The following is a 9,647-nucleotide window of genomic DNA, read 5'->3' as shown; positions in this document are numbered from 1 at the left end:
AATAATGGCTTTAGTTGCTAATTAAGTTGCTGAGTAGGTGAGCTACCATGCTTTGAATCGATTTTTTTTCCCTTTTCCTCATAAATTTTCTCATCTTACACACCTACTTAGAGAAAGAGTTAATGTCTAAAATTCACAGATATGTAAGATTCCCTCCCTTGTGAAGGTTTTGCAGGAGAGGGTCACAAAAGACAAGAAACAGAACTAGACAAACTTCCCATGCATGCAGTCTACTCTAGATAACCTGGTTTTGTTATATGTTTTGTATTTCAGGACAAGAGGGGTAGATGAAATGCATCAGCCAAGTGAGATTTGACATAAATGAGGGATCTGCCAATGCAAACAATCCCCCTTTTGGGATGAGACCCAATTTTGGACAAAAATGGTATTCAGATTAGATATTGATAAATGAAGCTTTTGTTCAGATTGAGCCCAAGCTAATACTGCTATGAGATAAGTAAGCTCACCATCTCCTGATATGTATTATTTAAATTTAATAAACTTTTTACCACATTTAGTTTCTTTCCTCTAAAAAGGAAAGTAATTTGTTTTCAGAATGCAATGATGTCAACTGAAGATTAGGAAAGAAAAGAAAATAAACTAATTCTTCCAAGATCTATTGTTCAATATCCCTTTAACTTTTTCTTCAATGAACACACTTTTCATTGATCTTCAAATCCCTTTCTTTCCTTAGTCCCAGCTCTTTATAGGTGAAAAGCACAATCAGATTGACCTGGGCCGTGGCACATGAAACTACTTTTCTGAGTTTGGAAATATCTCAGCTGTACCCAGGACCCAACATTATCTAAGTTCTAGTCCCTTTTATCTCTTCTTAGCTATGTGGAGTCATGACTACTCTTCAGCTAAACTTGTGACATATCTCAGTATTTTCTGTGCAAGTTGGATGTTGAAGTTCTAATCCTGCCACTACTCTTCTTGCCTGCCACATGTGATCATAACTATGTTCATTGTTTGTCTAAATTCTCTTAGGGAACAGGGAAGAGTCAACAAAAGCTTTAAGAGCTGCTCTACATTAGGGTCCTGGGGTTCTAATAGGCTTTAAAATATCTGATCAGCCTCATCTGGAGTCTCTCACTTGCCTTGCCTGTGGGTTGGGGATGCTGTTCAAGCTCAAGCCTGGCCTTCTAGTCGTGGTTTGTGTTAAGTTTCTGGAAGCCTGTTTGGTATTGTCTCCTCATGTCCTAGCTAATGAGTGGTTTTTTTCCCCAGGTGGACTGCAGGTGTTAAGCTGTAGCCTACAATATCTGCAGCCCTGCCTCTGCTCTATCTCCTGGAAGGGCCTAGGGCTGACGCTGCAAGCAATGTGTTTCCAGGCCTGCATCTGCCCCTGCCTCTTTCTGCTGCTTTTGGTTGATCCCTGGATGGACCCTCATCCTGATTTACAGTGTTGCCTCCCCTGGGCCTGTTGCTATCAGCACCCTGGCCCCTCACTTACTGTGGAGCTGTCCTTGGCTCCAGTTTTATCCCCTCATGAAACAGCCCTGCTCCTGCTCCTGCTCCTGCTCCTGCTCCTGCTCCTGCTCCTGCTCCTGCTCCTGCTCCTGCTCCTTCCTGATGTACCAATCCCTGCCTTGCCAAAGGAAGAAGGCAGCTGCTCCCAAATTGAGCACTGCAGTATTACTTGTAGTGGAATCTGATGTTCATTTTTCTCTTCGATGTGAAGGCAGATGTCACGACATCTCCATCAGCTGCTGAGTGTGCAATATTCCCATTTTCCCCTGGTTGGTCATGGACTTGAGACAGGATAGGGAGATTCCCCCAGGCTTTGCCTTCTCTGCCTCTTGGGCAGCTGATGCTGGCTCTGTGGCCTCCCTCTCAATGAATAACGAGAGCAGTCATCTGCCTGCAATGCCTGAGGGCATGGTAGAGCCTCCTCTAGAACAATAAATTATAGAACTGAGGGTTTAAGGGGTTAACGGTGACTCTGCCTTGCCAGACAGCATTAGCAGAGCTTGTCCTGCACCTCCTTTACACTGTCCATTCATACGATGTCTAGTCTACACTGCCTCTGCCCTCCTGAAAGAAATGGTTTCTTGGTAGCTACTGGGCTAGTCCTTTTAAACATCTGTCTTTTCCTTGACATTAGATGAAGAATGAGAAAAAAATAGAGGTTTAAAAGTTTGCAGAATGAATTTACTTAGTGTGATTATTTTAACTATTTAAAAACCCATCTAAAAATCTTCTAATATTTATTTATTAATAATAATTCACTTACCACCTTTGACATTTTGTTTAAGAGAACTACTTATTAATTAAAGGACAGTGCTTTCATTTACTGGAATAGATCAACAATTTTATCTCTCCAAATATTTACCTAGATGAAGGCTAATGCTTATTGAACTCAATCACTATTACACTGTAAAACATCAAAATGTCAAGAGAAAAAAAAATTAAGAATAAAGTATATACTTAGTCCTCTAGGAGGAGGCCTCTAGGAGAACTTCTATCAGCTAATACTGTACCAACATGTTTAATTTAAAGCTGTGATTTCTTCGGGAACTTTTAAACTTGTGACCTCTAGAAGAGGGTAAGGATGAGGAAGAACATGTAATGTCAGTGTCTCAATTAAAATTTAAAATAATGAAAGATAATCTAATGTGGAATATCAGAATTCCTCAATAGAAAAACACATCTGAAAATTCAGTTAAGTCAGCTAGAGGGAAGTAGTCCAAGTTCCCCCTACTGAAACTTAACTTTTGATGCTGTAGATGATTCCACATATAGTCAGCTCTCCTTTTGCACCCAGGCAGCTGTAAGATGGCATCCCACACATATGGTCTCACTGGAGCAGGTTGGCTAACAATTAACTGCCTGTCATCAGGGAGGAATTCTCCCTCTTAGGACAGATTGTTTTGTGGTCATTTTGGCCTTCATGACATTCCATTTGAAATGTGTGTGTAACAAAGGCTATTTCATCAGGGCAAAATATAAGATTATTGAATAAATTTTGCCCTGCTCAGAAACTGAATAATCAGAAAGCAACCTATAATGAAGAGGCTCTGATTAATGAAAGACTTATGCAACAAACTAAACTAAATTTAAAAACAATTAATCTTCCACTTTTGAAATGCAGGAGATAAAAAAAAAGATTAGCAGATATTAGAGTTAACTTATTGAAACTTTGCACCCATTCCTTACCATTATTTTAACTTGTACAGAAACAACCATAATATTCTGAAATTTTGAAAATTATAGAATGCAATGCTATCTTAGAGAAGATATTCCATTTACAAGTATCTATGTTTGAATATCTCCTCATTCTATTTTCTCCCCTGATGCTGTGTGATGCTATGTAATCTCTTGAAACACCACAGAAGATGCATTTGATTTGCTCCAATTCCTTTTTCTTCAATTCTCATTTGTACATGAACCACAATAAATAAGAACACCCGGATTTAGCCAGCAATGCCCCTTATAATTGCTACAGGCAACATCTCCTCTTTTAATCATGTGGATTATTTCTTTGCTTCTTCCAATAGTATCTTGAATGTATCGATTAGTGTATAAAGAAGCACTTTGGCACTTGCCTCTTTATTATTGTAAGGAAAGGAAAAATGTTTTAATGCAACAAATGTGTTGGTGGATGGGGTATTAAATTCCGTTTCCTTTGTGCGAAATGCTTAGCTATATGACAAACAACATCCACACAGAGGAAAATGCTTTTTGGGAAAGAATATTTATTGAAAGTCTCTAGGGACTTCTAAAACGCAATTGTTCTGTGCCACCAGCTATAGCAGACTGGGGGAAGCTGAAGGTGCAAAAAGAAAGATTTTTGAACATACCGAGAGACTAAAAGCTCCATCAAACACAATATAACATATGTTGGACTTCTTGGCTCCACTTCTGCTTTTTCTCCTGACATGGGACAAAACCCATATGAGGTTTGGCCTCAGGATGACCAAAGAAATTAGTTTTTTTGGCATGTGTTTTCTAGGCACCACTGGAGTGGACATATAGTGGAAAGTGACAGATGGGCTTGGTTGTTGGCATGCTGGCATGCTTGGCTGAAGAGACCAGCTGTCTCCTGTGGGTAGGGTTGTTTTGGAAGAATTCTCTTACGTGAAAGTACTTTGTTGATTTTCTAAATATGAATGTGTCGAACAGAAATCTCATTATTTACAGAAGTGAGATGGTGTTCAGAGTCTCAGAAATGAGCCTTAGTCTTAAATGTATTTATCATACATCCATTGCCTGCTGGAAACAGTAGTCCTTGGGAGTTAGTGTCCAGTGACATCCTACCATTGCTCTCTTCAGAAATCTGTAATACCACAAGTGTTTGGGTGGCTACCAGGTGAATTTGCAAGGGACAGAACACATAAAAGAGACTCTCTATTAAAAATATTTTCATGAAAAGTATAGAGAATTTATAGAGAATTTATAGAGAATTTATAGAGAATTTGAGTTTCCCTGATAAAAGCTTGATGATTAATATACCTTTTTAAAGTATTATTTTCTTCTCTTAAAATGAGGCAAAGTGAAGGAATTTTTTATTCTTGGTAATTTTAGGGCCAGCAGTTCTCACGTTTCTCAGAGAAAGGACCATGTTTGCTGCCCAGTGCCTCTCTTTGCTCAAGCAGGAGGCATGTGTCTCTGTGTATTCAATCTCGCTCAGACAGTGCAAATATGTAGGGAAGGATGGACATCATATGCTGTGTGGCAATCATGAACTCACTTGCCATGAGTGATGCTGTCAGTAGTCTCCTCTGACTGAAATTTGTCAGTACCACTGCCATATCAACTCATGCCCACTGGGCAGGTTTAGCAATGCAAACCAGGGAATTATTACGCTTCCTGTGTAGGTGGAATGTTGAAATAAAACAGCCTCAATCCATTCCTCCTCATTTTAACTTCCTCTACAGGGTAAATGGGATGTTGTGGTTCAAGGTCTCCTTTCTCTCAGTGACAGTGCAGCAGCATTTTCAGATGCAGTTCAACACACTCAAGGATGTGGTTTTCCATCTACAGGTACCAATTTCTTCCCCCTGTGCACAACTAGTGCATGAGTCCAACAGATTTAAAATTAGGGGCCTCAGTTTCTTGTCTAAAGCTTTATGTGATGAGCCCAAATCAAAATGATACATTTTTTTTGAGATTGTTGCAGATGCAGGATTTAAACTTTAATGTCCTCACATCTCTGTGATGCTATAATTTATAACCTATTCTGCTTCAGTACGCAGTGCAATGCTCAGACTCCCTAAAAAGTGTGAAAAATAACAGAAAGACTTAAAAATCAAGTTTAAGTCTTGGAATAACATCTGGGCTCTTTGGGTGCGAAAGACAAGGAGGCTTTGGGTATCATAAAAATGTATGTGTGCAAGGAAAGTGTTATAATTAGCAACAAGGTATTATCATCCCACTGTCTGAGTTAACTTCCCCTTTGCACCCAATCAGAGTATTAACGAGCATCTCAAATCTCTGTGCTGATGGTCAAGCTGGAATCCACAACATTTTAATATAGCCCATGTTTGGAGAGTTTCGCAAAGAAGGAATTGTTAATGAGTAATCCTTGTCCATTAGGGCACTAAGCCAACAAACCCAAGCTTTGATGCATTGTGTTATCACTACAGGCTTCTGCTAAACATGAAGGAAAAACAAAACAAAAATGTTCCCATGTAAGAATCGTTAGGATACTGAACTGAGCGCAGAACTGTCTTACATCCTGCCATCTGCAGTCTTCCAGAAAAGAACAGTAAGTAATAACTCCTTAAACTGATAGCTCTTCTTGTTGTGTAGTACAAAAGGAATTTTATCACCTGAATTATTTAGTGGACGTTAATGGATTTTTGATCAGAAAAAAAAATATAGTGAAGAATAATGTAAGAAGCAATTTCATCCACAAAACTGTCTCAACATTAGGAATTCCCCTTGGGAAAAATGGTAAGGTGAAAAATAAGGTCATGTTGAAATTTGTTTTCAGAAAGCTAGTTTCTGTGTGTCGCCAGAACAGAAGGCATAAGTTCCATATTGAAACTTTCCTGTAACAGTACTACCTAGTTAATTGTGTGCCTTAACTTTGAAATTATATGTTTGATTTTTTTGATCCTTTTAAAAACAGGAAATATTTTCAATGTGATTTATGGGACAACAGAGAAAAATACAGAAAGGCAAAATTGTATTCGTTTTATACAGTTTTTTCTTTCACACTTCTGTGTGGAGATTCCAAGTGCATCTTCCAAAGCTGAAAACTTTAGCACATACTTCCCATAAATTGAAGAGTAAAAGGGGATTTCAAATTTCAAGTGATTACTATTTGAATCCATTGCTAGTTTTTAAGAAAATGTAATTCTACTCTGAGTGTTCCTGCTACTCATTTATCTTCAGAAAACTATAACTATGGCAGAACATGTTTCCCTTTGTTATTTTTAGTGCTATTGCTTGTGTTACAGTGAACCTAGAGGTTGGGAATTATGTTGGAATTACACTAGTCTAAATGGCATCCAAAAACAAGTTAGAAGTGGAGGGCTTGCAGGTTTTTTCAGGTGAGACATGAAAAAGATGCTGGAGAAAGCAAGGAATACACAAATGGTGTTTAGGAGGTAATCCCAAGCAGAGTTGGAGGCTGGTCCCACTCTTTCCAGTTACTTGCCTGCTTACAGAAATGTCATTGATACTCCTCATAGAGTTTTCAGCTCTACTTGGGACTCAGATATCTGGTTTCGCTTCAGAATTATGAAGTAGAAATATTCTATTTTTTTTTTTAATGTGCCCTATGTCTCTTTCCTGCTCTGATTTTAAACTCCATATTTTGTAAGAGAAATGTATCAGAAAATTTCAAATAAACACAGTAGCACAAGTCCTGCCTCTGCTTCTCAAACTTGCTGGTATGGTTTCTTGCATTTTGCATCAGTTGCTGTGTAGTTTCCTGTAGAGCTGTACTTGCCAAAATGACCTGAGAGCAACAGGCTGGAAACAGAGAGCTTGCATCTTCCTAATGCTTTCAGGTCCCTTTGATACACTTTGAAACAAACAGATAAGCAAACAAATAGCATCTAAAGTACCTGAGGCACTGCATTAAATATTCTACAGAAAGGCTATGAGGCCACATCAAAAGCCTGTGAATGAGAAGGAAATCTATCTTCCCATTGATGTTAACAATGTTTGGATTGGGCCATAGATTACTGATGTTACTGAAATTTCTCTTTGAGCAATAGGCAGTCAGATGTGTGAAGAATAGGAAAATATTATGGGACACATGGAAGGAAATGTACTTCACTAATATTTGTGAACGATTTTGCATGTGCTTTGATATATCTTCCTTTGCTGAGTAATTGAAATAGATTCAGTCATTCCTCGAAGATAAATCACAATTAGACTGTCATGGAGCTTCTCTGATGATCAAATGTATTTTTACATTACTTGAAAGTGTGAGACCATGATGCTTTTGTTTTCAGTGAGCTCAGTTGATTTAACTTTAATTATTTCAGTAAGAGACTTGGCTTTGTTTCCACTGAAGCCAGGGAAAGCTTTACTATTGGCCATAGCAAGGTCAGGGGTAGTGCACAGATAAGAGCCCACAATAAAGCTGAAACTTAGAGTTCAGTGGTAAGCCCAATTGTGTATACACACATATTTGTATACCTCAATGAACATACATCCCATAAGAAATCACAATAAATATGTATGTACACCCATACAGTGGAAAAACAAGCCCAATATATAATAATATACATGTAAATTTTCTTAGTTAAATATAGAACATGTAAACACACATTGAATGTTCTGAAATATGTTAAAGGTTACATGTAATAAATTTTTATGCAATTTGGAGCTTTTAACATGCAGTTGAAGACAATAATCTCAAGCAGTTGGGCACATATTTTACTTTATACATACTGATGTCAGTTTTCTTTGCTATATATTTTAGCCTATGAAAATAATCTCCAAAGGTTGTGGAGTACGCTGGTTTATTTAAAAAGTTAAATAAAAATTATTTGGAAAAAGAGGCTTTCTAATTTATCACATGCCGCTTCTTTTCTCTTGAAGACCTCTTATTTTGGAGAGCAATATTGATTTCCTGTCCTTCCATTGCCTTTATTTCAGCTTTTAAATGTCAGATCTCTGTGTTTTTGTTGTTGCACCTCAGGATGGAGTATCAGTTCAATATAGTGACCTACATTATTTCCCAAAACTGAACAATGTTTGAAGTAAGTGTAGCTAAAATGCTCTGTACTGTGTACCTAGTGTAGGTCTAAGAGCTGGAAATCAGCATCTGCTGCTTTTAAATACATGTGAAAATAATTATATGGATAAATCTAATGTAGGTTAGATAGCTCACAGTAAGCTGGATCCAGGAGAAAAAAATCAAAGCAAATTATCAAACAGTATTTAATGAAGAGTCTAGTGTTCAATGAAATTTACAGTACCAAAGCTACATGAAATGTATTTCTGACCTTTTTATGGTGATCTTGTGCCTTGCAGAAACTCCGAGAAGATAGGAGTAATCTCTTCCATGAAATCTAGTAAATGGTCTACATCAGCTGGATATATTAAAGAAAACAATGTATTAAAATGACGGGAATTGTAAAATCATCATGAACATTTGGCTTAAACTGAATCCACCCAGACAAAAATTTATGTGGCAGGAGGTGCAGAGTTACAAAACCTGTAACGTCCTACAACAGCACAGATTATTACGAATATGCCCTCAAGATCCTTATTATCAACAAAGCAGTATTAATAACTGGAGGGTTGGCAGTTTTTGTGTGTGTGTGAAAAGAATAATAGATTCTAAAGGGTCCATCTTGAGGTTAAAGAAGGGCATTATACAATGATATGTTAAAAAATGGAATGTCCTCAAAGAAACGGGAGAAGTTTATAGACATATCAAAGAGGCTGTAAAAACACAGACACTTTATAAGCATTTAGGAACATAGCTTGCCTGCTCATTTGCAGCACAAAGTAGCGGGATCCAGAATATAAAAATTATAAGCTAAGAAGCTATGCATTGAAAGTCTGACCATATACTGGCAGTAAATACTTTTAAATAGATGTCTTCTTGGGACTGTACTTAAAGTATTTTGATATAACTTCCAACGCTCCCTAAGATAAATTCTAGTCTCTGTATGAACATACAGAAATTCACAAGCCCAGTGCTGATGTTAGGTGTTGCAGTGTTAGGCCCTCAAGCAGGGGCAGATAAGGAGACATGAGAAGTAGTAGTAGTGTTGGAACAGACTTCATGTCTGGCTGTAAGGAGAGCTGATCCTGCCAGGTGCTCTAAAGGCTGTGCTCCTATGGGTGTAAGGAAGATATTAAATGATTTGGACATGAGGAGAGCATGCTGATGGCCTCTCTTCTCTGGTCTTCAACAAGAAAATCCAGAAAAATATTCATTAGCTCTCTGAAAATACCTCATTTTCATGTTTTTCTTGCTGGCCATTATAATGTGACTGACTGTACCACTGTCTTCTCCCATCACAGAACAGTTATATTGGGCTGTAAGAGAAATCCCATCCCAAGGGTTTGTCATGGATGTTTATTGAGAAATCCGTCTGTCAGGGATTTTAAGACCTTAGAGCCATGTGGGTAGTCACACCTCTTGATTTCGGCAGATTTTCCAGCTTCCCTGGAAAACGAGGCAGCAAGGCAATAAAATAGTTGGAATAAATGTGGACCTAGTGGGGTGG

Source organism: Prinia subflava, chromosome 4 (genome assembly GCF_021018805.1).
Source record: "Prinia subflava isolate CZ2003 ecotype Zambia chromosome 4, Cam_Psub_1.2, whole genome shotgun sequence".
Lineage (NCBI taxonomy): Eukaryota > Metazoa > Chordata > Aves > Passeriformes > Cisticolidae > Prinia > Prinia subflava.
This window is presented reverse-complemented; position numbering follows the sequence as displayed.